Source organism: Oncorhynchus keta, chromosome 8 (assembly GCF_023373465.1).
Source record: "Oncorhynchus keta strain PuntledgeMale-10-30-2019 chromosome 8, Oket_V2, whole genome shotgun sequence".
NCBI classification, from domain to species: domain Eukaryota; kingdom Metazoa; phylum Chordata; class Actinopteri; order Salmoniformes; family Salmonidae; genus Oncorhynchus; species Oncorhynchus keta.
In genome coordinates, this window is record NC_068428.1 from 36340316 (window position 1) to 36368170 (window position 27855).

At 44.5% G+C, this 27855-nt stretch overlaps 1 protein-coding gene across 1 annotated transcript in view; it reads left to right on the top strand.

Annotated features, from left to right (window-relative positions):
* Nucleotides 1-457: 457 nt before the first annotated feature.
* LOC118387123 (alpha-(1,6)-fucosyltransferase-like) overlaps nucleotides 458-27855 on the top strand; it is a 211907-nt gene continuing 184509 nt past the window's right edge. The window contains exon 1 of the mRNA XM_035775290.2: nucleotides 458-912. The gene's annotated coding sequence lies outside the window, so the exon portion shown is untranslated. The remainder of the gene's footprint in view (nucleotides 913-27855) is intronic.

Consider the following 27855-nt stretch of genomic DNA (forward strand, 5'->3'; position numbering starts at 1 on the left):
GGAGTGGAGTATGGTGAAGTTGCTCCGAGACGCTGATCTTGGGTCAGTTTTGCATTTTCCCCAGTGCTTTTTATTATCTTAAACCCTCATTCATTATAGTGTTGCTGACTCGGAACATTTGCTGATTCGGCACACATATCTGATTAGTAAGCTGATTGCCCATATCAATAAAAAGTAATTGATTGAGCTGACCCCACTCTAGGAACTGAGATGTCCATTCAAGGACATGGCGGAGTAGGAATATGTCCACGTTTTATGGTCGTGCTTTATAGCTGTGTGAAGGAATAATTAATTGCATTGACCCTGGCCAGCCTGGGAGCCGGGACTGTAAATGGATTAGCTCTTGCCAGCGCTCTTTAATTTTACACAACATACATGTTTAGCAGATAAAACGATGGGATGTGCAATGTCAAAAAATTACAAGTGGGCAAATTGACATTACGGCCTGCCATTGCCGCGGAAGAGCCCATGCGTTTAGTGCACCGTGACCAAAAGTGCCATGGCCGCTTTCTCGTCTCGGAGTGCTTATATAGGCTAGGTGACGGCCATACCTCTCTCTCTCCCCGACGCTGATGCAATGGCACAAGGTAGCAGATTGTCAAACTGCGGGCGAGTAGCCGCGGAGGGGACATAAACCCAATAATCGGTGCCACAGGGCCAACTATCAGTGCGGCTCCAGAACAGCAATCTGACACGGGCATACATGCGCACTGCAGTTTATAGTCAATTCGAGTCTCCTCCGACGGAGCCACACGCAGCAGTGACTATTCCGACCTCAGCCTTCTCCAGGTCCTGTTTCCGCCGCAGCCTTTTCCACCCGATTTTGGACCAAAACATTGCCACTGCGTCAGACTGTAACTTCGTCAGGCCCCATCGCTCGGATCCCGCGGAAGCCTGGTGTGTCAAGTGAAGGTACGTGGTTTTTCTCTTCTGGGCTGGCGGTCTCCGTGCATGGTGAAACCGTAGTGAGGTGAGCTCCGGGCTCGGTCCATATTATTCCAGTCCATCCTTGCCTGGCCTGTTGACTGTGTCGCGTCTGCTGTTGAGTTCATGGTGACAGAATAGCGGTCATGGTTGGAATGGCTGGTCCCTTTAACACCGTTCTGGCCGTGTGTGCTGTGTTAGGTCCTGCTCCGAGGAGCCTAAGCAAACAGTTGTTTCCATACGATCTGTGTTCAAAAACGTCGCATGCAAGGTGCACGAAAGAGAGTGCATGTCTAAAGCAGAAATCCACTTTAGGCTTCAGTGTATCGTGGAAAGTATCCATTGAATTGACTAACAGGGCAGGGTAGCAGGGTAGCCTATATCTGACATGCACATAATAAAGTGTGAGGCATTTCAGATGTGAGAATGTTAACGTTCGGAGACCAGCTGCAGATGTGTTGTTGCTCATACGCTGCTGATGTTTGCACTATTGTGATGTTGTCAGGGAAACTCTTAGCTGCACACAGATGAACACTGGTTTAGAGGCGTAAATACAAAGTTAAGTGCTCTCACATCAGCTTCTGACCTCACCCCTGAAAACGTGAGAGAAATGTTATTGATACATGACGTGGTCATATTTATATGACGGCGATATTATACTGAATGGACAAAGCCTGTTGTCGGAGGAGTGAATGCTGCTGATGCCGTAGCGCAATCATAATTTTTACCCTAATTAACATCAGAAATTACGTTGGACGCACATCTTCCGTGTACGCGTTGGACGCACAACTAGACAGACAGGGCACGGGTTCGTCGCGTTATTGGTTGATGACAGACAGTGGTTCGGCTAGCCTAAGGTGTCAAGGGAAGAGTCAACCTGGTCTCAGAGCATTTCGTAATATTCTGTACGTAAATCTGAGGCACACCATTAGTATGGTATATATTAATTTGTGAATGTCCATGATCCATTTCGCATTATGAATTACAAATTGTATGATAAATACAAATTAGCAAAATGTACAATATGTTACGAATTTGCTAAATTTACAATATGTTATAAATTTGCAAACATATGACATGTTACGATTTCAAATTTGTTGTGACTAACACTAAAGTTAACTAGCTGGCTAAGTTTTAGGGTTAAGGTTAGGTGTTATAGGTTCAAGGGTTAAGGTTAGGCTTAGAGTTAGGGGAAGGGTTAGCTAACATGCTAAGAAGGTTCAAAGTAGAAGAAAAGTTGCTATAGTTGTCCGTGATAAGATTAGAACACACCACCTTTGAGTTACTAGACGTTCGCATTTTACGCCTACCCATCCACCCCAACCAAACACTCTTATTTACTTTTTTGCCATAAGTAACCCTCTGTATTATGTACCCATGCCAAATGGAATGTATCATACTAATTTGACGTCTGGTCTATGAGCCAAGGCTGGAAAAGGTGATTCTTCAACCCAGCCATCCATATGAGCACAAGATGTTGAAAATACCTCTTTCAACCAGTTTTGCTCACTGAGAAGCTTAGATCTGCATGTGATGCGACACGAGAATAACGAGCGGCCCATACTTCATATTGTGTGATCATTCAAGACACCGCAACACAGCCCTAGAAAGACTGAGAGCCTTGAGCTGCACACCGGATTCTGACTCAGTTTAATTCCCATTCAGATCCAGCCTTGTATATACTCACATTCTCTCTGAACATGCACATGGTTTAGATTTCATGTTGCTGTTGTTTTGCCAACTTGAGTTTGGGTTCATTTTATGGTTACAGATGCATTCACAAGCAAGATCATAATTCAATAGTCTATTGATCGATCTCAGTTGACATGAACTAAAGAGTAGAGTTGGAGCACACTATTCCGTTACATTGAATCATTCATTATGTAACACGTCACTCAACTAGTGGCCTTCGTGCTATACACATCCCATCATGAAGCTAACTAGTGGCCTTGGTGCTATACACATCCCTTCATGAAGCCAACTAGTGGCCTTGGTGCTATACACATCCCATCATGAAGCCAACTAGTGGCCTTGGTGCTATACACATCCCATCATGAAGCCAACTAGTGGCCTTGGTGCTATACACATCCCATCATGAAGCCAACTAGTGGCCTTGGTGCTATACACATCCCATCATGAAGCCAACTAGTGGCCTTGGTGCTATACACATCCCATCATGAAGCCAACTAGTGGCCTTGGTGCTATACACATCCCATCATGAAGCCAACTAGTGGCCTTGGTGCTATACACATCCCATCATGAAGCCAACTGGTGGCCTTGGTGCTATACACATCCCATCATGAAGCCAACTAGTGGCCTTGGTGCTATACACATCCCATCATGAAGCCAACTAGTGGCCTTGGTGCTATACACATCCCATCATGAAGCCAACTAGTGGCCTTGGTGCTATACACATCCCATCATGAAGCCAACGAGTGGCCTTGGTGCTATACACATCCCATCATGAAGCCAACTAGTGGCCTTGGTGCTATACACATCCCATCATGAAGCCAACTAGTGGCCTTGGTGCTATACACATCCCATCATGAAGCCAACTAGTGGCCTTGGTGCTATACACATCCCATCATGAAGCCAACTAGTGGCCTTGGTGCTATACACATCCCATCATGAAGCCAACTGGTGGCCTTGGTGCTATACACATCCCATCATGAAGCCAACTAGTGGCCTTGGTGCTATACACATCCCATCATGAAGCCAACGAGTGGCCTTGGTGCTATACACATCCCATCATGAAGCCAACTAGTGGCCTTGGTGCTATACACATCCCATCATGAAGCCAACTAGTGGCCTTGGTGCTATACACATCCCATCATGAAGCCAACTAGTGGCCTTGGTGCTATACACATCCCATCATGAAGCCAACTAGTGGCCTTGGTGCTATACACATCCCATCATGAAGCCAACTAGTGGCCTTGGTGCTATACACATCCCATCATGAAGCCAACTAGTGACCTTGGTGCTATACACATCCCATCATGAAGCCAACTAGTGGCCTTGGTGCTATACACATCCCATCATGAAGCCAACTAGTGGCCTTGGTGCTATACACATCCCATCATGAAGCCAACTAGTGGCCTTGGTGCTATACACATCCCATCATGAAGCCAACTAGTGGCCTTGGTGCTATACACATCCCATCATGAAGCCAACTAGTGACCTTGGTGCTATACACATCCCATCATGAAGCTAACTAGTGGCCTTGGTGCTATACACATCCCATCATGAAGCCAACTGGTGGCCTTGGTGCTATACACATCCCATCATGAAGCCAACTAGTGGCCTTGGTGCTATACACATCCCATCATGAAGCCAACTAGTGGCCTTGGTGCTATACACATCCCATCATGAAGCCAACGAGTGGCCTTGGTGCTATACACATCCCATCATGAAGCCAACTAGTGGCCTTGGTGCTATACACCAACTGGTGGCCTTGGTGCTATACACATCCCATCATGAAGCCAACTGGTGGCCTTGGTGCTATACACATCCCATCATGAAGCCAACTGGTGGCCTTGGTGCTATACACATCCCATCATGAAGCCAACTAGTGGCCTTGGTGCTATACACATCCCATCATGAAGCCAACTGGTGGCCTTGGTGCTATACACATCCCATCATGAAGCCAACTAGTGGCCTTGGTGCTATACACATCCCATCATGAAGCCAACGAGTGGCCTTGGTGCTATACACATCCCATCATGAAGCCAACTGGGAAGGGCACAAATGTGCATTTTATAACAGTTACTCAAGCAATGAAAAGGGATGCTGCCCATGCCTTTATATGAGTTACTCAACCATATAGGCCTACCTAAACCATTTGTTAGCTTGACTATTTCGAACAATAAGCTTTGTAGCAACACTAGGCAGTTGAGATGATGAAATGGTCCCTCTGTGGAGAGGACAGCGAAACTCGACACCTCTGCCCTTTGGACAACTAGCCTAATGCATCATTAATGCTTATCTAATACAGTGAAGCTTCGCAAATGGAAGCAAATTGATTGGGTAAGTAGCCTAAATCCCTCACTGAATAAGTAAACAGACATATATTGTGGTAACAGATACCGTCATTATTATCAGTCCGTTATCCCTGGCACGCAGGCGGGAGCACCATATTGAGACCAGTCTTGAGATAGGCCTATTATTGGGCTTCAATAGACAATGGCTCTCATTTGTTCTCCGCAGCCAGGATAAACATTGGCTTTTGGATTTACAGGCCTACTGATGAAGTTGTAAAATGAGTGTAGTCTAATACATGTTTTAATAAAGTGTTTAATAACACCATTATCAATTATATACATTGCTGTTCTATCTTTTTAATTTTGTAAAAACAAACCTATTTTGATGGAATAGAAACTCTCTCCTCCGCTCTCGCTCTCTTCGGCTTGTAATTCAGACCTTAATCCTCTCATCCATAGCTTCATTCCACTTTCTGTCTATTTTCATTTTGAGACTATGAGGTTAGATGGGGTGGCATGAGGTTAGTTCGGGTGGCATGAGGTTAGTTTGGTTGGCATGAGGTTAGATGGGGTGGCATGAGGTTAGATTTAGTAGTATGAGGGTAGATGGGGTGGCATGAGGGTAGATGGGGTGGCATGACGTTAGATTTGGTGGCATGAGGTTAGATTTGGTGTCATGAGGTTAGATGGGGTGGCATGAGGTTAGTTCGGGTGGCATGAGGTTAGTTCGGGTGGCATGAGGTTAGTTCGGGTGGCATGAGGTTAGTTCGGGTGGCATGAGGTTAGTTCGGATGGCATGAGGTTAGATGGGGTGGCATGAGGTTAGATTTAGTAGTATGAGGGTAGATGGGGTGGCATGAGGGTAGATGGGGTGGCATGTTGTTAGATTTGGAGGCAAGAGGTTAGATTTGGTGGCATGAGGTTAGATTTGGTGGCATGAGGTTAGATTTGGTGGCATGAGGTTAGTTTGGGTGGCTTGAGGTTAGTTCAGGTGGCATGAGGTTAGTTCGGATGGCATGAGGTTAGATGGGGTGGCATGAGGTTAGATTTAGTAGTATGAGGGTAGATGGGGTTGCTTGAGAGTAGATGGGGTGGCATGAGTGTAGATGGAGTGGCATGATGTTAAATGGGGTGGCATGAGGTTAGATGGGCTTTCAACAGTCCACAGTCAGACAATCTGGATCAAATGACCAGGAGCGATGATCTTCGAGGCTCACAGTTGTTTTTTTCCTAACAGGTAGTTTTGTCCCTGTGCCTTACATTGCTTTCTGAGCCACCTTGCTTCAGCCAAGAAGATTTCTCTTCAAACATCAGTTAGATTGTTTCCTCCGTTTGTTGCCGAGCCTGTCTCCAAGCCTGCCTGTCTCCAAGCCTGCCTGTCTCCAAGCCTGCCTGTCTCCAAGCCTGCCTGTCTCCAAGCCTGCCTGTCCTCTGTACAGAGGCGATTTGATGTAAATCTTGGTGGGGCAACAATAAAAAGTGGGATGCATGCCAGCAAAGCCACAACACAACACTAAACAGTACATTTAATTGCACTATAAAGGTGACAAACGGCCTACATAAAGCTGTCCCAACAGCAGCCCCAACACCTTACCACTGCTACACCTGGCTATCAGCAGAGTCTTGTCTGGCAGCAAAAAAGTTCATTCAGCCTCATTTACTGACTTTAAAAAAAACATAGCTGATATGGCTGACTTGCTTAAACAAATGTGGTTTCTACTGACAGTTGAGATGTACAAACTATGGCATAAGGGAACGACAAGTGGATAAGAGGCAATCTGTAATTTTGATTAAGACATTAATGAGCGAGCTAGGACAGACGTAGTCAATGTAACTATTTGTTCAGCACTTTTGAAATGTACAGTGACAGAATTCAGAATGGGCCGTTCTTGCAGTGTTCTCCCTGTACACTAATTTAGAACCGTAGGATAAATAAAGGGTGCATATAAGCAGACAATGAAAGCTCTTACAATATTCAATGATTAGATTCCTCTAAAACAGGTTATAGGCTACATGTGCACCACCAAGTCAGAACAGTAGGCAAATAGAAGGATAAATAGACCAAATGATTTGGGTGAGGCACATGGTCTACTAACATCTTACTACATAACATACACTCAGTATTACTTTCTTAGGTACAGTACACATTATCTCCCTGGCATATTACATACATACAATACATTTTTGGACTCACATTGTTGTTCTGTGCTCACTTGAACAGGAACGTGGTGCGGCGGTCCTTCGTGGGCAAATTTAGTCATTAAAGTCTGCCATTCTCAGTATTTAATGTGCTTTCAAAACAACTGGGAACTCTGAGAAAAGCAAGGTCAAATCATGATGACGTCATTGATCTTCAATTTGCAATTCCGAGTTGGATGACTGTTCAAAACTTATTTTCCCAGTCGGAGCTCGTTTATTCCCAACTTTCCAGTTGTCTTGAACACACTGAAGTCAAGTTCTGACTTAACAGTTGTTTTGAGCTCAGCACAAATCATGCTTCATTGACAGCATGGCCAATGTTGAATGTTTATAATTTTAAACTTGGAAAAGAGCCCCTGAATCCCAGATTTGGGACAACACAGCCACTGTCACTGATTCCTTCCTCATTGTTGAATTTGCGATTTCCAACTTGTGCAATGTTTATGTCCAATGGCTGATGAGCACCGATACACTTTGTCTGTAATTTCTCTTCATTATTTCTCTTCATATGTCAAGGATTAAAAAGGATTTGCTAGTAGATTGTTGACTTGGTTCATGATGATGACTGATGATGATGACTAAGATTTTGAAAGTATGATGTTGTCATGATCATTCCAATCAAAGCTACTGTAGATACAACATGATTTGATGTCATTTTATCTGTGGCCAATGACCTTGAGCCTTCTTAGATGGGCACTTCTAAAGTAACTCTATGGCATCACCCAAAGGGCTAGAATTTTCGAGGTCTACCCTTAGACTTGGCGGTAACGTAGTGTACCCATGAGTGACAGAACACTGAGCCAATCATGGTGCAACGCTCCATATTTTCTGTTGGCTTGCCCCACCGCCACAGAAAGCACTGAGCTTGGCCGAAACACCTGCATTGTGGAGCTGCCTTACTCAAGAAAACAAAAAAAGAGACCGTGTTTTTAACGGGCTTTATTAACTCAATGATAAATATATATATATATTTTCTTGTACATTGTTTACAAACTGATATTTGACACGTATTAATGCCAAAAATATAATTTATTTTATTTTAATTTTATTTATTTCACCTTTATTTAACCAGGTAGGCTAGTTGAGAACAAGTTCTCATTTGCAACTGCGACCTGGCCAAGATAAAGCATAGCAGTGTGAACAGACAACACAGAGTTACACATGGAGTAAACAATTAACAAGTCAATAACACAGTAGAAAAAATGGGCAGTCTATATACAATGTGTGCAAAAGGCATGAGGAGGTAGGCGAATAATACAATTTTGCAGATTAACACTGGAGTGATAAATGATCAGATGGGCATGTACAGGTAGAGATATTGGTGTGCAAAAGAGCAGAAAAGTAAATAAATAAAATCAGTATAAAAACAGTATGGGAATGAGGTAGGTGAAAGAGGGTGAGCTATTTACCTATAGACTATGTACAGCTGCAGCGATCGGTTAGCTGCTCGGATAGCTGATGTTTGAAGTTGGTGAGGAGATAAAAGTCTCAACTTCAGCGATTTTTTGCAATTCGTTCCAGTCACAGGCAGCAGAGTACTGGAACGAAAGGCGGCCAAATGAGGTGTTGACTTTAGGGATGATCAGTGAGATACACCTGCTGGAGCGCGTGCTACGGATGGGTGTTGCCATCGTGACCAGTGAACTGAGATAAGGCGGAGCTTTACCTAGCATGGACTTGTAGATGACCTGAGCCAGTGGGTCTGGCGACGAATATGTAGTGAGGGCCAGCCGACTAGAGCATACAAGTCGCAGTGGTGGGTGGTATAAGGTGCTTTAGTGACAAAACGGATGGCACTGTGATAGACTTATCCAGTTTGCTGAGTAGAGTGTTGGAAGCCATTTTGTAGATGACATCGCTAGAAGTCGAGGATCGGTAGGATAGTCAGTTTTACTAGGGTAAGCTTGGCAGCGTGAGTGAAGGAGGCTTTGTTGCGGAATAGAAAGCCGACTCTGGATTTGATTTTTGATTGGAGATGTTTGATGTGAGTCTGGAAGGAGAGTTTGCAGTCTAGCCAGACACCTAGGTACTTATAGATGTCCACATATTCAAGGTCGGAACCATCCAGAGTGGTGATGCTAGTCGGGCATGCGGGTGCAGGCAGCGATCGGTTGAAAAGCATGCATTTGGTTTTACTCGCGTTTAAGAGCAGTTGGAGGCCACGGAAGGAGTGCTGTATGGCATTGAAGCTCGTTTGGAGGTTTGATAGCACAGTGTCCAATGACGGGCCGAAAGTATATAGAATGGTGTCGTCTGCGTAGAGGTGGATCAGGGAATCGCCCGCAGCAAGAGCAACATCATTGATATATACAGAGAAAAGAGTCGGCCCGAGAATTGAACCCTGTGGCACCCCATAGAGACTGCCAGAGGACCGGACAGCATGCCCTCCGATTTGACACACTGAACTCTGTCTGCAAAGTAATTGGTGAACCAGGCAAGGCAGTCATCCGAAAACCGAGGCTGTTGAGTCTGCCGATAAGAATTTGGTGATTGACAGAGTCGAAAGCCTTGGCGAGGTGACAGTACTGTCTTTTATCGATGGCGGTTATGATATCGTTTAGTACCTTGAGTGTGGCTGAGGTGCACCCGTGAGCTCGGAAACCAGATTGCACAGCGGAGAAGGTACGGTGGGATTCGAGATGGTCAGTGACCTGTTTGTTGACTTGGCTTTCGAAGACCTTAGATAGGCAGGGCAGGATGGATATAGGTCTATAGCAGTTTGGGTCCTCCCCTTTGAAGAGGGGGATGACTGCGGCAGCTTTCAATCCTTGGGGATCTCAGACGATATGAAAGAGAGGTTGAACAGGCTGGTAATAGGGGTTGCGACAATGGCGGCAGATAGTTTCAGAAATAGCGGGTCCAGATTGTCAAGCCCAGCTGATTTGTATGGGTCCAGGTTTTGCAGCTCTTTCAGAACATCTGCTATCTGGATTTGGGTAAAGGAGAACCTGGAGAGGCTTGGGTGAGGAACTACGGGGGGGCGGAGCTGTTGGCCGAGGTTGGAGTAGCCAGGCGGAAGGCATGGCCAGCCGTTGAGTACTTACAGTTTTCGATAATCATGGATTTAAGACCGTGTTTGGGAGGAGGTGCTCTTGTTCTCCATGGACTTCACAGTGTCCCAGAACTTTTGGAGTTGGAGCTACAGGATGCAAACTTCTGCCTGTAGAAGCTGGCCTTAGCTTTCCTGACTGACTGCGTGTATTGGTTCCTGACTTCCCTGAACAGTTGCATATCACGGGGCTATTCGATGCTATTGCAGTCCGCCACAGGATGTTTTTGTGCTGGTCGAGGGCAGTCAGGTCTGGAGTGAACCAAGGGCTGAATCTGTTCTTGGTTCTGCATTTTTTGAACGGAGCATGCTTATCTAAAATGGTGAGGAAGTTACTTTTAAAGAATGACCAGGCATCCTCAACTGACGGGATGAGGTCAATGTCCTTCCAGGATACACGGGCCAGGTCGATTAGAAAGGCCTGCTCACAGAAGTGTTTTAGGGAGCGTTTGACAGTGATGAGGGGTGGTCGTTTGACTGCGGCTCCGTGGCGGATACAGGCGATGAGGCAGTGATTGCTGAGATCCTGGTTGAAGACAGCGGAGGTATATTTGGAGGGCCAGTTGGTCAGGATGACGTCTATGAGGGTGCCCTTGTTTACAGAGTTAGGGTTGTACCTGGTGGGTTCCTTGATGATTTGAGTGAGATTGAGGGCATCTAGCTTAGATTGTAGGACTGCCGGGGTGTTAAGCATATCCCAGTTTAGGTCACCTAACAGAACAAACTCTGAAGCTAGATGGGGGCGATCAATTCACAAATGGTGTCCAGGGCACAGCTGGGAGCTGACGGGGTCGGTAGCAGGCGGCAACAGTGAGAGACTTGTTTCTGGAGAGAGTAATTTTCAAAATTAGTAGTTCAAACTGCAAAACAGGCAAGCCCATCCAATTGTATTATTATTATTTTTTCATTTTTTTTGTTGTTGTAATTTTTGTGGGTCGCACTGCCTCTGTAGAACTGAACTAAACTGGTACCTTGTTCTTAGCACACCAAGATACTTTGTTCAATACAAGCATCATAGTGCCGATTACACTACAGAAAAATAAGTGCTATCTAGAACCTAAAAGGATTATGTAGTTTGAAGAACCCCTTTCGATTCCAGGTAGAACCCTTTTGAGTTCCATGTAAAACCCTTTGCACAGACATGGAATCAAAAAGGGTTCTTCTATGGGAACAGCCGAAGAACTCTTTTGGAGTGTATGCCGTGTATGACTCAATGTTTATTGCCTTGATATAGGCTAAGTATACATCCGTTTTACATACCACTGTTTACCCAGATATCTTAGCCCAGATCCCCTTCTCAACACTGGAGGGATGACATGAGAGCCGAATAGAGTTCCCAGTTTATATGCCTAGTGTTACACCCTGAAATCAAAGGCCCTGAGCATTGTTTATACTCCCAGCTGTGTATTGCTTTCCAATTCCATTCATGCAGTCAATAGAGCATCACTGGTAGTCTTTAAAAATATAATCAGACTGTGTGTGTGTGTGTGTGTGTGTGTGTGTGTGTGTGTGTGTGTGTGTGTGTGTGTGTGTGTGTGTGTGTGTGTGTGTGTGTGTGTGTGTGTGTGTGTGTGTGCCTTCGTACTCCCCTATGTGTGCGTGTGTGAATTTAAGTGATTGTGTACAGTACCAGTCAAACGTTTGGACACACCTACTCATTCCAGCGTTTTTCTTAATTTTTACTATTTTCAACATTGTAGAATAATAGTGAAGACATCAAAATGATGAAAGAACACATGGAATCATGTAGTAACCAAAAAAGTGTAAAACAAATCAAAATATATTCTATATTTGAGATTCTTCAAAGTAGCCATCTTTTTCCTTGATGACAGCTTTGCACAAGCATGTCATTCTCTCAACCAGCTTCATCTGAAATGCTTTTCCAACAGTCTTGAATGAGTTTCCACATATGCTGAGCACGTTTCCTCCACTTATCCTTCACTCTGCGGTTCAACTCATCCCAAACCATCTCAATTGGGTTGAAGTCGGGTGATTGTGGAGGCCAGGTCATCTGATGCAGCACTCCACAACTTTCCTTCTTGGTCACATAGCCCTTACACAGCCTGGAGGTATGTTGGGTCATTGTGCTGTTGAAAAAACAAATGATAGTCCCACTAAGCACAAACCAGATGGGATGCTGTATCGCTGCAGAATGCTGTGGTAGCCATGCTGGTTAAGTGTGCCTTGAATTCTAAATAAATTATAGACAGTGTCACCAGAAAAACACTGCTTCACCATCACACCTCCTCCTCCATGCTTCACGGTGGGAACCACACATGTGGAGATCATCCATTTACCTATGCTGCGTCTTACAAAGACACGGTGGTTGAAACCAAAGATCTCAAATTTGGATAGATTTTCACTGGTCTAATGTCCATTGCTTGTGTTTCTTGGCCCAAGAGAGGATCTTCTTCTTATTTTCTTCTTCTTATATTGACTGACCTTCATGTCTTAAAGTAATGGTTTCTCTTTGCTTATTTCAGCTGTTCATGCCGTAATATGGACTTGGTCTTTTACCAAAAAGGGTTATCTTCTGTATGACAACCCCACCTTGTCACAACACAGCTGATTGGCTCAAACACATTAAGAAGGAAAGAAATTCCACAAATGAACTTTCAACAAGGCACACCTGTTAATTGAAATGCCTTCCAGGAAGCTGGTTGAGAATGCCAAGAGCTGTCATCAATGAAAGGGTCGCTCCTTTGAAGAAGCTCAAATAGTTTAAAACTTTTTGGTTACTACAGGATTCCATTTGTGTTATTTCATAGTTTTGATGTCTTCACTATTATTCTCCAATGTAGAAAATAGTACAAATAAAGAAGAACCCTTGAATGAGTAGGTGTGTCCAAATGTTTGACTGGTACTGTATGCTTGCTCACCTTAGTCCACCTTAGTGGATGTAACCAGAAGTCCAGAAGTCCCCACAAGAATAGTAAACAAACAAACATTTGACCAACTGGAGACATTTTGTTAGTCCCCATGAGGTCAAATGTTATTTCTAGGGGGTTTTGTGTAAAGGTTAGAATTATTGTTAGGGTTGTTATTACAGTAAGGGTTAGGGTTAGGAGCTAGGGTTAGTTTTAGGGTTAGGGTTAGGAGCTAGGGTTAGTTTTAGGGTTAGGGTTAGGAACTAGGGTTAGTTTTAGGGTTAGGAGCTAGGGTTAGTTTTAGGGTTAGGTTAGGCGCAAGGTTAGGTTTAGGGTTAGGGTTAAGGTTAGGATTTTGGGTTAAGGTTAGGGTTAAGATTAGGGTTAGGGGTTAGGGAAAGTAGTTATTTGACTGGGACTGAATTGTGTGTCCCCAAAGGTTAGTTGTACAAGACTGTGTGTGTGTGTGTGTGTGGGTGTGTGTGTGTGTGTGTCCACACACTGATCTAGAGAGGGTCATGGAACAATCCCTGCATGTCCAGTAGTGGCATTTCACTGGCTTTTTTTCTCTAAGGCTGGCATTTGGTGTCCGTTTTCTCTCTGTCCCTTCACCTTCTGTCCTTGTCTTTTGAAGATGGTGGCAAAGAGAGATGAGGAATGATGGAGGAGCATCATCAGGAACCTCTGACCTTTGATGTGTGCGGAATATTCTTATGATGTCCAACTAGCTTTCAGACAGACGGGTTATAGTTCACTAACTCCGAGATCGATTGCATGGTGTGTGTGTGTGTGTGTTTTGTTTTGTGCGTACATGCGTGCGTGTGTGGTTTCCTTTACGGTGATATTACCTCTACAGGGCAGAATCACTATGCAGACAAGGGAGAAAGCTCTGGGTAAATGTTTTTGCATGTTGTAAGACAGACTGTCTGTCTGCCTGTTGACACAGACACAATCACACAGCTAGTCTGGGGGTGGTTTCCATGGTGAAATGTTGTGAGGGACTAGGGAACTCAGCTCAGCTCGGGTTATCTCTGATCCATGGTGATATGATATGTACCGTTTTCCAGCAGCTGAAAGAAAAAGACCCCTTACAGGCATGTCTGTCTGTCTGTCTGTCTGTCTGTCTGTCTGTCTGTCTGTCTGTCTGTCTGTTTGCCTGTCTGTCTGTCTGTCTGTCTGTCTGTCTGTCTGTCTGTCTGTCTGTTTGCCTGTCTGTTTGCCTGTCTGTTTGCCTGTCTGTTTGCCTGTCTGTTTGCCTGTCTTAAACAGGTGAATTTCTCAATTGTTCATGGTTATGTTGAAAAAGATCCATGTAAACAGCAGGCATGTTCTGTTTAGTAGCTCAAACTAGATCTGAGAAGGGTCTTAACCGCTGCTGCCTAGAGGGACTGGGTCTAAGCCTAGAGGGACTAGGTCTAAGCCTAGAGGGACTGGGTCGAAGCCTAGATGGACTGGGTCGAAGCCTAGATGGACTGGGTCTAAGCCTAGAGGGACTGGGTCTAAGCCTAGAGGGGCTGGGTCGAAGCCTAGAGGGGCTGGGTCGAAGCCTAGAGGGACTGGGTCAAAGCCTAGAGGGACTGGGTCTAAGCCTAGAGGGACTGGGTCTTAGCCTAGAGGGACTGGGTCTTAGCCTAGAGGGACTGGGTCGAAGCCTAGAGGGGCTGGGTCGAAGCCTAGAGGGGCTGGGTCTAAGCCTAGAGGCTCTGTTTGTCCCTCCAGATCTGCTGTCGTTGAGCTGTTGGTTAGCAAGGAGGAGAATCAGTGTGTGTGTCTGTGTGTGTGCCTGCATACTCAGCTATAAGTCTGTGTATATGTGCTTTTGCGTGTGCGTGCGTGTGTTTTTGTGTATTTGTGTGTATGTGTGTGCATTCATGCGTGCGTGCGTTTTACATTATTATTGTTGTTATTATTATTTCCCACAATGCACCATAATTTACAGTATGCCACAGTAAAACGTTGAAAAATAAATATTAGTTTAATTTACAGTTTTCCATTACAGTCTGTGTGAGAATCAGGGTTTCCATTTATCACGCAGGACACAGAACTGAGTAAAATAACACACATTACTCTGAAAATAATCAACCATATATTCCACGCAGGGAAAACACACCATAACACAGACGACTGATAACACTAGACAAGGAACAATCACGCACAAAACATCATGGGAACCAGATGGTTAAATATGGAAATAATCTTGAACATTCCAAAATGGCGTAGCAGTCAGACGTATTTGTCCTTCGTCTTGTCGTGTCCCATGTATATATATATTTTTCTTCGCATATCTTTTTATATTTTTCTAAGCCCTTACTTCAAAATCCTCTCCCGCAACCCGCCTCACCCAATGTGGTGTGGACCTGCTTTTTTCTAAAGTATTTTTCTTTGACTCTATTACTGGAATCTCTCCAACATAAACTAGCCAGCTAACTAGCCAGCTAACGGTCATCAGCTAACCTCTATCTTGGAAAGCTCTCGCCAGTTTGTACAGCGTGATTCAACCAGAGCATGCCAGACCTATTTTTCTCTTCATATCCCCAGATTCCTATCGCAAGCTCTGAACCTTCTCACCTTCCGACCTTCGCAGCTAACGTCCCCTGAATGCTAGCTGTCTAGAGCACAACGGAATGTTGGCTTACGAGGCCCATCGAATACATTCCGAAGCCACTAGCTAGCAGTCAGCTATCCTTTGCTAGCGGTCATCAGCTACCTTTATCCTGGATAACTCTTGCCAGTCTGTACAGCGCGACTCAAACCAGAGCTAGTCGGTCTTATTCTTCTCCATATCTCCGGATTCCGACAGCAAGCTCTGAACCTATTTTTTTATTTTTTATTTTTTACATTTTTATTATGATTTTCAAAAATCCACCTGGAATTATAGCAGCTAACGACCCCTGCACGCACAGCCGCTAATCTGCAGCCTGCTAGCTATCTAAAGCACATTGGACTGCTGGCTTAAGAGGCCCTTCGGACATATTTCTTTGGCCACGATACATATTTTGCCAATTGGCCTGGTTTATCACACGGAGATCTGCTGATCCATCCGCTGATGTAACTGCATGAGGGGGCCACAACAGACTTTCCTCCGTCGCGTCATCCCTCGAAGGCCTTTCTGTTAGCCTGCTAGCCCCGTGCCGCTAGCTGCCTGAAGCCACGCACTGGACTTGTATGATCACCAGGCTACGCATGCCTTTCCCTTAGCCTGTTACTCTTACCCCCTACTTTTTCGAACATTCTGTTAAAAATCGCGCAACATTTCAGCGCCCTGAAATGATTAGTATGTGTGGATAGAAAACACTCAGACATTTATAAAACTGGTTAAATCACGGCTGTGACTATAACAGAACGTGCGTTTCATCGAAAAGCGCAGGAAAATCTGATCACTGAAAATGGAAATATATATCCATCCGCCACTTCAACCCATTGATAAAGGCGAACCACAATAAATGGGGCTGAGGTTGCAATACCTACAGCTTCCACACGATGTCAACAGTCTTGTCATTTGCCTAGGCTTTGTTTCTTGGTCAAACGAAGAAGAGACAAGCCATTTGTTCAGGTCTCTGACCGGATATTTTGGTTGAGATTTACCCGGACATTATTTCCAGACGGACAGCTAAAGAATATACATCGCCTCGTGATCAATTTGGTCGCTTATTAACGTGTACTAATACCTAAAGTTGCATTACAAAAGTATTTCGAAGTGTTTTGTGAAAGTTTATCGTCAACTTTTTTAATAAAAAAAAATGACGTTACGTTATAAGACGCTATTTTTTTTTGTTTATCACACAGTCTTCATAGATCGATATCTAGGCTATATATGAACCGATTTAATCGAAAAAAAAGCCCCAATAGTGATTATGGGACATCTAGGAGTGCCAACAAAGAAGATGGTCAAAGGTAATGAATGTTTTTTATTTTATTTGTGCGGTTTGTGTAGCGACGACTATGCTAATTATTTTGTTTACGTCCCCTGCGGGTCTTTTGGGGTGTTACATGCTATCAGATAATAGCTTCTCATGCTTTCGCCGAAAAGCATTTAAAAAATCTGACTTGTTGCCTGGATTCACAACGACTGTAGCTTTAATTCAATACCCTGCATGTGTATTTTAATGAACGTTTGAGTTTTAACTAGTACTATTAGCATTTAGCGTAGCGCATTTGCATTTCCAGATGTCTAGATGGGACGCCTGCGTGTCAGGTAGGAGCAAGAGGTTAAGTCACCATGCCGTGTCGATTGCTGTTCTGGTTTGTAACTATTGTTTTATTCCACTGTAGAGCCTCTAGCACTGCTCAACATGCCTCGGCTAACAATTTAGTTCCACCCCCCACACACGCAGTGACATCATCTGGTTTAAATGCTATTTCTAGAGACAATATCTCTTTCAATATCACTATATACACAGGTATACCCCCAAAGTATTTGCATCCTACTATACCTTTGTCTGTACATTATGCGTTGAATATATTTTACCGTGCCCAGAAATCTGCTCCTTTTACTCTCTGTTCTGAACATACTAGGTGTCCAGTTCTGTTAACCTTTAGCCGTACCCTTATCCTACTCCTCCTCTGTTCTCTCGTGATGTAGAGGTTAATCCAGGCCCTGCAGTGTCTACCTCCACTCCCATCCCCCAGGCTCTCTCATTTGTTGACTTCTGCAACCGTAAAAGCCTTGGTTTCATGCTTGTTAACATTAGAAGCCTCCTCCCTAAGTTTGTTTTATTCACTGCCCTAGCACACTCTACCAATCAGGATGTCCTAGCTGTGTCTGAATCCTGGCTTAGGAAGACCACCAAAAACCTTGAAATTCCCATTCCTAACTATAATATTTTCAGACAAGATAGAACTGCCAAAGGGGGCGGTGTTGCAATATACTGCAAAGATAACCTGCAGAGTTCTGTCTTTACTATCCAGGTCTGTACCCAAACAATTTGAGATTCTACTTCTAAAAATGAACCTTTCCAGAAACAAGTCTCTCACTGTTGCCGCTTGCTATAGACCTCCCTCTTCCCCCAGCGGTGCCCTCGACACCATATGTGATTTGATTGCCCTCCATCTATCTTCTGAGCTCGTGCTGCTAGGTGACCTAAACTGGGACATGCTTAACACCCCGCCCACCCTACAATCTAAGCTTGATGCCCTCAATCTCACACAATTTATCAATGAACCTACCAGATATAACCCCAAATCCGTAAACACCCTCATAGATATCATCCTAACTCACCCTCCAAATACACCTCTGCTGTTTTCAACCAAGATCTCAGCAATCACTGCCTCATTGCCTGCATCCGTAATGGGTCTGCGAGCAAACAACCACCTCTCATCACTGTCAAGCGATCCCTAAAACACTTCTGCGAGCAGGCCTTTCTAATCGACCTGGCCGGGGTATCCTGGAATGACATTGACCTCATCCCGACAGTAGAGGATGCCTGGTTATTCTTTAATAGTGCCTTCCTCACCATCTTAAATAGGCATGCCCCATTCAAAAAATGTAGAACCAGGAATAGATATAGCCCTTGGTTCACTCCAGACATGTCTGCCCTTGACCAGAACAAAAACATCCTGTTGCATTCTGCATTAGCATTGAATATTCCCCGTGATATGCAACTTTTCAGGGAAGTTAGGAACCAATATAGACAGTAAGGAAAGCTAAGGCTAGCTTTTTTAAACAGAAATTTGCATCCTGCAGTACAAACTCAAAAATGTTCTGGGACACTGTAAAGTCCATGGAGAATAAGAGCACCTCCTCCCAGCTCCCCACTGCTTTGAGGCTAGTAAACACTGTTACAACTGACAAATCCACTATAATTGAGAATTTCAATAAGCATTTCTCTACGGCTGGCCATGCTTTCCACCTGGCTACCCCTACCCCGGTCAACTGCCCGGCACCCTCCACAGCAACCCGCCCAAGCCCCCACCATTTCTCCTTCACCCATATCCAGATAGCTGATGTTCTGCAAGAGCTGCAAAATCTGGACCCCTACAAATCAGCCGGGCTAGATAATCTGGATCCTCTCTTTCTAAAATTATCTGCTGAAATTGTTGCAACCCCTATTACTAGCCTGTTCAACCTCCCTTTCGGATCGTCTGAGATTCCCAAAGATTGGAAAGTTGCCTCGGTCATCCCCCTCTTCAAAGGGGGAGACACTCTAGACCCAAACTGCTACAGACCTATATCTATCCTACCCTACATCTCTAAGGTCTTCGAAAGCCATGTTAACAAACAGATTACTGACCATTTTGAATCATTTTGAACCTTCCATTTTGAACCTTCTCCGCTATGCAATCTGGTTTCCGAGCTGGTCATGGGTGCACCTCAGCCACGCTCACGCTCGATATCATAACCTCCATCGATAAGAGACATTACTGTGCAGCTGTATTCATCGACCTGGCCAAGGCTTTCGACTCTGTCAATCACCACATTCTTATTGGCAGACTCAACAGCCTTGGTTTCTGAAATGATTGCTTCACCTGGTTCACCAACTACTTCTCTGATAGAGCTCAGTGTTTCAAATCGGAGGGCCTGTTGTCCAGACCTCTGGCAGTCTCTATGCGGGTGCCACAGGATTCAATTCTCGGGCCGACCCTATTCTCTGTATACATCAATGATGTCGCTCTTGCTGCTGGTGATTCTCTGATCCACCTCTATGCAGACGACACCATTCTGTGTACTTCTGGCCCTTCTTTGGACACTGTGTTAACTAACCTCCAGATGAGCTTCAATGCCATACAACTCTCCTTCTGTGGCCTCCAACTGCTCTTAAACGCAAATAAAACTAAATGCATACTATTCAACCAATCATTACCCGCACCTGCCTGCCCATCCAGCATCACTACTCTGGACGGCTCTGACGGCTCTGATAATTACAAATACCTAGGTGTCTGGCTAGACTGTAAACTCTCCTTACAGACTCACATTAAGCATCTCCAATCAAAAATTCAATCTAGAATCGGCTTCCTATTTCGCAACAAAGCTTCCTTCACTCATGCTGCCAAAAATACCCATGTAAAACTGACCATCCTACCGATCCTTGACTTCGGCGATGTCATCTATAAAATAGCCTCCAACACTCTACTCAGCAAACTGGATGTAGTCTATCACAGTGCCATCCGTTTTGCCACCAAAGCCCCATATACTACACACCACTGCGACCTATACGCTCTCGTTGCCTAACCCTCACTTCATACTCGTCACCAAACCCACTGGCTACAGGTTATCTACAAGTCCCTGCTAGGTAAAGCCCCGCCCTATCTCAGCTCGCTGGTCACCATAGCAGCACCCACTCGTAGCACGTGCTCCAGCAGGTATATCTCACTGGTCAGCCCCAAAGCCAATTCCTCCTTTGGTCGCCTTTCCTTCCAGTTCTCTGCTGCCACTGACTGGAACAAACTGCAAAAATCACTGAAGCTGGAGACTCCCATCTCCCTCACTAGCTTTAAGAACCAGCTGTCAGAGCAGCTCACAGATCACTGCACCTGTTCATAGCCCATCTGTATACCGCCCATCTATCTACCTCATCCACATACTGTATTTATTTATTTTGCAGCTTTTGCAGCTTTTTTCGTGGAACAGCTTCATTTCAATAATGATGTTTTCGTTTCTCAATCATTGTGATGTGGTAAATCATAAAAATCGGATTTAAAATTATACAAATCGAAAAATCCTGCTAATGCAAGAGCACTAGCCTTATGTACACATTGGTACACAGTGATCCATTGGCGGCTAAAGAAATGAGCGCATGGAACTCATATCCTATAGGTCAATTAAGCAGTAGGCCTATAACTTCCATTGCTCTTTCACACTGAGGATTGGTGATTATCGAGGGAGACATTGTTGAAAATATTTTTCAAATAGCTTACTGTAAGGAACGATAGTTTGAAAACATAATTCGCAACGGATGTAAAAAAAATAAAATAAAAACTGTTCCTACATTTCCGCGCAGCAGGCCAGGTACTTTTAAGCGTGCTCAGGCACTATCAGGACAGAGACACCAGACGCATGCTCACTGCTCACTTAGATCACTCCAAACAAAATACAATGAAAACATCTAGAAATCTTGTCAATGATGGTTATGAAATAAGCCTAAACTTGTTTCTCACAAGTGTAGCAGATTCTGAAATTCAGCAAACAACATTTCCATTCCTAGAATGAGAATGGTAAATGACTGTAATTAATACATGAATTAATACATTAACAGAAATGAATGTAACCAAATGACTGCGATGAATGGTACATTTACTACAGGTGACATACAGTGCATTCGGAAAGTATTCAGACCACTTGACCACATTTTCTTACGTTACAGCCTCATTCTAAAATGTATTAAATAGTTAAATGCACAGCGATACCGTGACGAGATCCTGAGGCCCATTGTCGTGTCCTTCATCCGTTGCCATCACCTCATGTTTCAGTCTGATAATGCATGGTCTCATGTCGCCAGGATCTGTACACAATTCCTGGAAGCTTAAAATGTCCCAGTTCTTCCATGGCCTGCATACCAGACATGTCACCCCTTGAGCACGTTTTGGATGCTGTGGATCAATATGTATGACAGTGTGTTCCATTTCCCGTGAATACCCAGCAGCTTAGTACAGCCATTGAAAAGGAGTGGAACAACATTCCACAGGCCACAATCAACAGCCTGATCAAATGTATGCGAAGGAGATCTGCATGAGGCAAATGGTGGTCACACCAGATACCGACTGGTTTTCTGACCCACACCCCTACATTTTTAAAGTTATCTGTGACCAACAGATGCATATCTGTAGTCCCAGTCCTGTGAAATCCATAGATTAGGGCCTAATGAATTTATTTCATTTGACCTATTTTCTTATATGAACTGTGGAGCTCTGTCGAGTTCTTGGTCACCTCCCTGACCAAGGCCCTTCTTCCCCGATGGCTCAGTTTGGCCGGGCGGCCAGCTCTAGGGAGAGTATTTGTGGTTCCAATCTTCTTCCATTTAAGAATGATGGACACTACTGTGTTCTAGGGGACCTTCAATACTGCAGAAATGTTTTGGTACCTTTCCACCGATCTGCGCCTCAACACAATCCTGTTTCGGAGCACTACGGCTGTTTAGAATGATGTTTTCACAGGTGCACTGTTTAGAATGATGTTTTCACAGGTGCACTGTTTAGAATGGTGTTTTCACAGGTGCACTGTTTAGAACAATGTTTTCATAGGTGCACAGTTTAGTGTTTTCCCAGGTGCACTGTTTAGAATGATGTTTTCCCAGGTGTACAGTTTAGAATTATGTTTTCCCAGGTGCACTGTTTAGAATGGTGTTTTCCCAGGTGCACTGTTTAGAATGGTGTTTTCCCAGGTGCACTGTTTAGCATGTTTTCACAGGTGCACTGTTTAGAATGGTGTTTTGGTGCACTGTTTAGGTGCACTGTTTTAGAATGATGTTTTGTTTAGAATGATGGGTGCACTGTTTAGAATGATGTTTTCCCAGGTGCACTGTTTAGAATGGTGTTTTCCACTGTTTAGAATGTGTTTTCACTGTTTAGAATGGTGTTTTCCCAGGTGCACTGTTTAGAATGGTGTTTTCCCTGGTGCACTGTTTAGAATGGTGTTTTCCCTGGTGCACTGTTTAGAATGGTGTTTTCCCTGGTGCACTGTTTAGAATGGTGTTTTCCCAGGTGCACTGTTTAGAATGGTGTTTTCCCTGGTGCACTGTTTAGAATGGTGTTTTCCCTGGTGCACTGTTTAGGATGATGTTTTCCTGCATATTGCATTTGGAAAATGTTGGAATATGATTTTTTTTTACTGCTTCATTACATGAGTTGACATGTTCTGTTTAGATGCATTACAATAAATAAAAGGTACATGTGATTTCTGACATTCTGAACACAGTGGGGTGGACGGTAAATTCAAATCTTCCTAGTCAGGTTGTACAGCGTCACTTTTTCCTAATGGAAACCCTGGTGTTCGTGTGTTTGTGTTTGTGCGTGTGCGCGTGTGTGTGTGTTTGTGTTTGTGCGCGTGTGTGTGTTTGTGTTTGTGCGTGTGCGTGTGTGTGTGTGTGTGTGTTTGTGTCTGTCTGTGTGTGCAGGCGTTTCCTAAGCTGTCCCTCATACCATTACATCATCATCATACCATCACGGTCACCTAATCATCCCCAGCTTACAATTGCCTCTTTCATCCCACTCCTTTCCCCTGTAACTATTCCCCAGGTCGTTGCTGTAAACGAGAATGTGTTCTCAGTCAACTTACCTGGTCAAATAACGGTCAAATAAAAATAGTAAAATAAAAAGGTCCATGAGGGATGCCACTGTTACAGCTAGGAAGTGGCTCTAAGGAGGGCATCCAGATACAGACCCTGTACATGCATTTGTGTGTGAGTGCATGCACATGAGTGTTTGTGCGTAAGTGTATAAAGGAGAGGGGACTTGGCATGCCCGGTGATCCCTGGTGATGCTTCTTCCACAAAGAACTGATTACTCATGGAACCTCCAATACCTTTTTTAGATCTTTTTTCATTTGTCATAAACCTACACCGCTGAGGGAGTCGCTGCAGGGCAGGCTAGCTGAGTATCTAGGATAGAAACAGGCTCCCTAACCCCGTAGCTGAGTATCTAGGATAGAAACAGGCTCCCTAACCCCGTAGCTGAGTATCCAGGATAGAAACAGGCTCCCTAACCCCGTAGCTGAGTATCCAGGATAGAAACAGGCTCCCTAACCCCGTAGCTGAGTATCTAGGATAGAAACAGGCTCCCTAACCCCGTAGCTGAGTATCCAGGATAGAAACAGGCTCCCTAACCCCGTAGCTGAGTATCCAGGATAGAAACAGGCTCCCTAACCCCGTAGCTGAGTATCCAGGATAGAAACAGGCTCCCTAACCCTGTAGCTGAGTATCCAGGATAGAAACAGGCTCCCTAACCCCGTAGCTGAGTATCCAGGATAGAAACAGGCTCCCTAACCCCGTAGCTGAGTATCCAGGATAGAAACAGGCTCCCCCCGTAGCTGAGTAACCCCAGGCTAGCTGAGTATCTAGGATAGAAACAGGCTCCCTAACCCCGTAGCTGAGTATCTAGGATAGAAACAGGCTCCCTAACCCCGTAGCTGAGTATCCAGGATAAAAACAGGCTGCCTAACCCTAAAAACAGGCTCCTAACTGAGTATCCAGGATAGAAACAGGCTCCCTAACCCCGTAGCTGAGTATCCAGGATAGAAACAGGCTCCCTAACCCCGTAGCTGAGTATCCAGGATAGAAACAGGCTGCCTAACCCTGTAGCTGAGTATCCAGGATAGAAACAGGCTCCCTAACCCCGTAGCTGAGTATCCAGGATAGAAACAGGCTCCCTAACCCCGTAGCTGAGTATCCAGGATAGAAACAGGCTCCCTAACCCCGTAGCTGAGTATCCAGGATAGAAACAGGCTCCCTAACCCCGTAGCTGAGTATCCAGGATAAAAACAGGCTCCCTAACCCCGTAGCTGAGTATCCAGGATAGAAACAGGCTCCCTAACCCCGTAGCTGAGTATCCAGGATAGAAACAGGCTCCCTAACCCCGTAGCTGAGTATCCAGGATAAAAACAGGCTCCCTAACCCCGTAGCTGAGTATCCAGGATAGAAACAGGCTCCCTAACCCTGTAGCTGAGTATCCAGGATAGAAACAGGCTCCCTAACCCTGTAGCTGAGTATCCAGGATAGAAACAGGCTCCCTAACCCCGTAGCTGAGTATCCAGGATAAAAACAGGCTCCCTAACCCTGTAGCTGAGTATCCAGGATAGAAACAGGCTCCCTAACCCCGTAGCTGAGTATCTAGGAACCCTGTAGCTGAGTAAGGATAAAAACAGGCTCCCCTAACCCCAGGATAGCTGAGTATCCAGGATAAAAACAGGCTCCTAACCCTGTAGCTGAGTATCAGGCTCCCTAACCCTGGATAGGATAACAGGCTCCCTAACCCCGTAGCTGAGTATCTAGGATAAAAACAGGCTCCCTAACCCTGTAGCTGAGTATCCAGGATAGAAACAGGCTCCCTAACCCCGTAGCTGAGTATCTAGGATAGAAACAGGCTCCCTAACCCCGTGAGTATCTGGCTCCCTAAACCCGTATCTAGGATAAAAACAGGCTCCCTAACCCCCCTGTAGCTGAGTATCCAGGATAAAAACAGGCTCCCTAACCCTGTAGCTGAGTATCCAGGATAGAAACAGGCTCCCTAACCCCGTAGCTGAGTATCCAGGATAAAACAGGCTCCCTAACCCTGTAGCTGAGTATCCAGGATAGAAACAGGCTCCCTAACCCTGTAGCTGAGTATCCAGGATAAAAACAGGCTCCCTAACCCTGTAGCTGAGTATCCAGGATAGAAACAGGCTCCCTAACCCTGTAGCTGAGTATCCAGGATAAAAACAGGCTCCCTAACCCTGTAGCTGAGTATCCAGGATAAAAAAACAGGCTCCCTAACCCTGTAGCTGAGTATCCAGGATAAAAACAGGCTCCCTAACCCTGTAGCTGAGTATCCAGGATAAAAACAGGCTCCCTAACCCTGTAGCTGAGTATCCAGGATAGAAACAGGCTCCCTAACCCTGTAGCTGAGTATCCAGGATAAAACAGGCTCCCTAACCCTGTAGCTGAGTATCCAGGATAGAAACAGGCTCCCTAACCCTGTAGCTGAGTATCCAGGATTAAAACAGGCTTCCTAACCCTGTAGCTGAGTATCCAGGATTAAAACAGGCTCCCTAACCCTGTAGCTGAGTATCCAGGATTAAAACAGGCTCCCTAACCCTGTAGCTGAGTATCCAGGATTAAAACAGGCTCCCTAACCCTGTAGCTGAGTATCCAGGATTAAAACAGGCTCCCTAACCCTGTAGCTGAGTATCCAGGATTAAAACAGGCTCCCTAACCCTGTAGCTGAGTATCCAGGATTAAAACAGGCTCCCTAACCCTGTTGCTGAGTATCCAGGATTAAAACAGGCTCCCTAACCCTGTAGCTGAGTATCCAGGATTAAAACAGGCTCCCTAACCCTGTAGCTGAGTATCCAGGATTAAAACAGGCTCCCTAACCCTGTAGCTGAGTATCCAGGATAAAACAGGCTCCCCTAACCCTGGATTAAAACAGGCTTCCTAACCCTGTAGCTGATTAAAACAGGCTCCAACCCTGGCTGATTAAAAAAACAGGCTCCCTAACCCTGTAGCTGGGTATCCAGGATTAAAACAGGCTCCCTAACCCTGTAGCTGAGTATCCAGGATTAAAACAGGCTCCCTAACCCTGTAGCTGAGTATCCAGGATAAAAACATGGTTGTTTTAAGGTTTTTAAACGACTAATTGACCCGACATGTGTTCAATTATTTGAATTCCATTCAGTTAAGTTTTTTCTGTGAGCTCGATGCGTAGTTTCTTTATAGACAAATACATGGAGCCTGAACTGTGCAATGTAATAGGGATTGTAGTTTCCAACAGGCCAATTTTCTACGTAGTTTATCACAGAAAACATGGTAATTAACTACAATGACCATAATACATTTTGTTCCTGCTTAAACTTGGCCAGTCTGTGCGAAGAGAAGAGAGAACTGGTTATCGAGAGGAATAGAAAGCGGTTGCTTCGCTAACCTGAAAATACATGTGATTGATTGTTGTGATTGACATGTCATTGATTGTTGTGATTGACATGTGACTGATTGTTGTGATTGACATGTGATTGATAGTCTAAGTGATTGATACTTGGCATTTAGCAGTTATAAAAGTATGCCTTATTTACTTTGAAGAAATATTAAAATTACGATTTTGGCAGCATAGACATCAGCTCGAAAGAAATGAGATGATGGCTTTGAATGAAATAATAAAGTACTCAAATAAAACAAATATTTTATTAAAGTAAAATAATGTTAATAAATTATAACAACCCCATATAGCCCAGTGGTGAACAAAACAACCCTCCCTCCATCCAGGTTCAGAGATAGAGAGATGGATGGATAGGATGATTAAACTGAAGGAGAGGCAGATGGGTGGGGAGGGATGAGGCAGTAAATGGGACAGTTGTGATGCAGGACCCCAATCCAATAAAGAAACGCAACCATATGCCTGGCCTTTACCATACTATATTGACAATGGCCCAAATCCACTCCTGCAAAACACACACACAACAAGACAGGGACACACACACTCTCTCTCTCTCTCTCTCTCTCACTCACTCACTCACTCACTCACTCACTCACTCACTCACTCACTCACTCACTCACTCACTCACTCACTCACTCACTCACTCACTCACTCACTCACTCACTCACTCACTCTCAGGAAAACACAAGCATGAAAGTATGAGCTAAGCTGACAGAATGAGCACATTTCACACATTTTGTGGCGGAGTGTTAGACGACAGACCTCTCTCTCTGTGTGGGGAGAGTCACTGCCATGTCAAGTCCTACTAGGCTGTGTTCCAAATGGCACTCTATTTAATACTGTATGTAGTGCACTACTTTTCACCAGGGCCCATAAGGTTGTGTTCAAATTAAGTGCACTATATGGGGAATACATTTGGGGATGTAGACCCTAGTCCTCCCGAGGGCACATAAATGCCCTCATGAAAGATCTTCATTGAAACACCTGATCTTGGGGACGTTAATATGTATTCATTGTAGAGGTCGACCAATTATGATTTTTCAACGCCGATACCGATAACGATTATTGGAGGACCAAAAAAAGCTGATACCGATTAATTTGATTTATTTATTTGTAATAATGACAATTACAACAATACTGCATGATCACTTATTTTAACTTAATATAATACATCAATAAAAATCTATTTAGTCTCAAATAAATAATGAAACATGTTCAATTTGGTTTAAATAATGCAAAAGCAAAGTGTTGGAGAAGAAAGTAAAAGTGCAATATGTGCCAT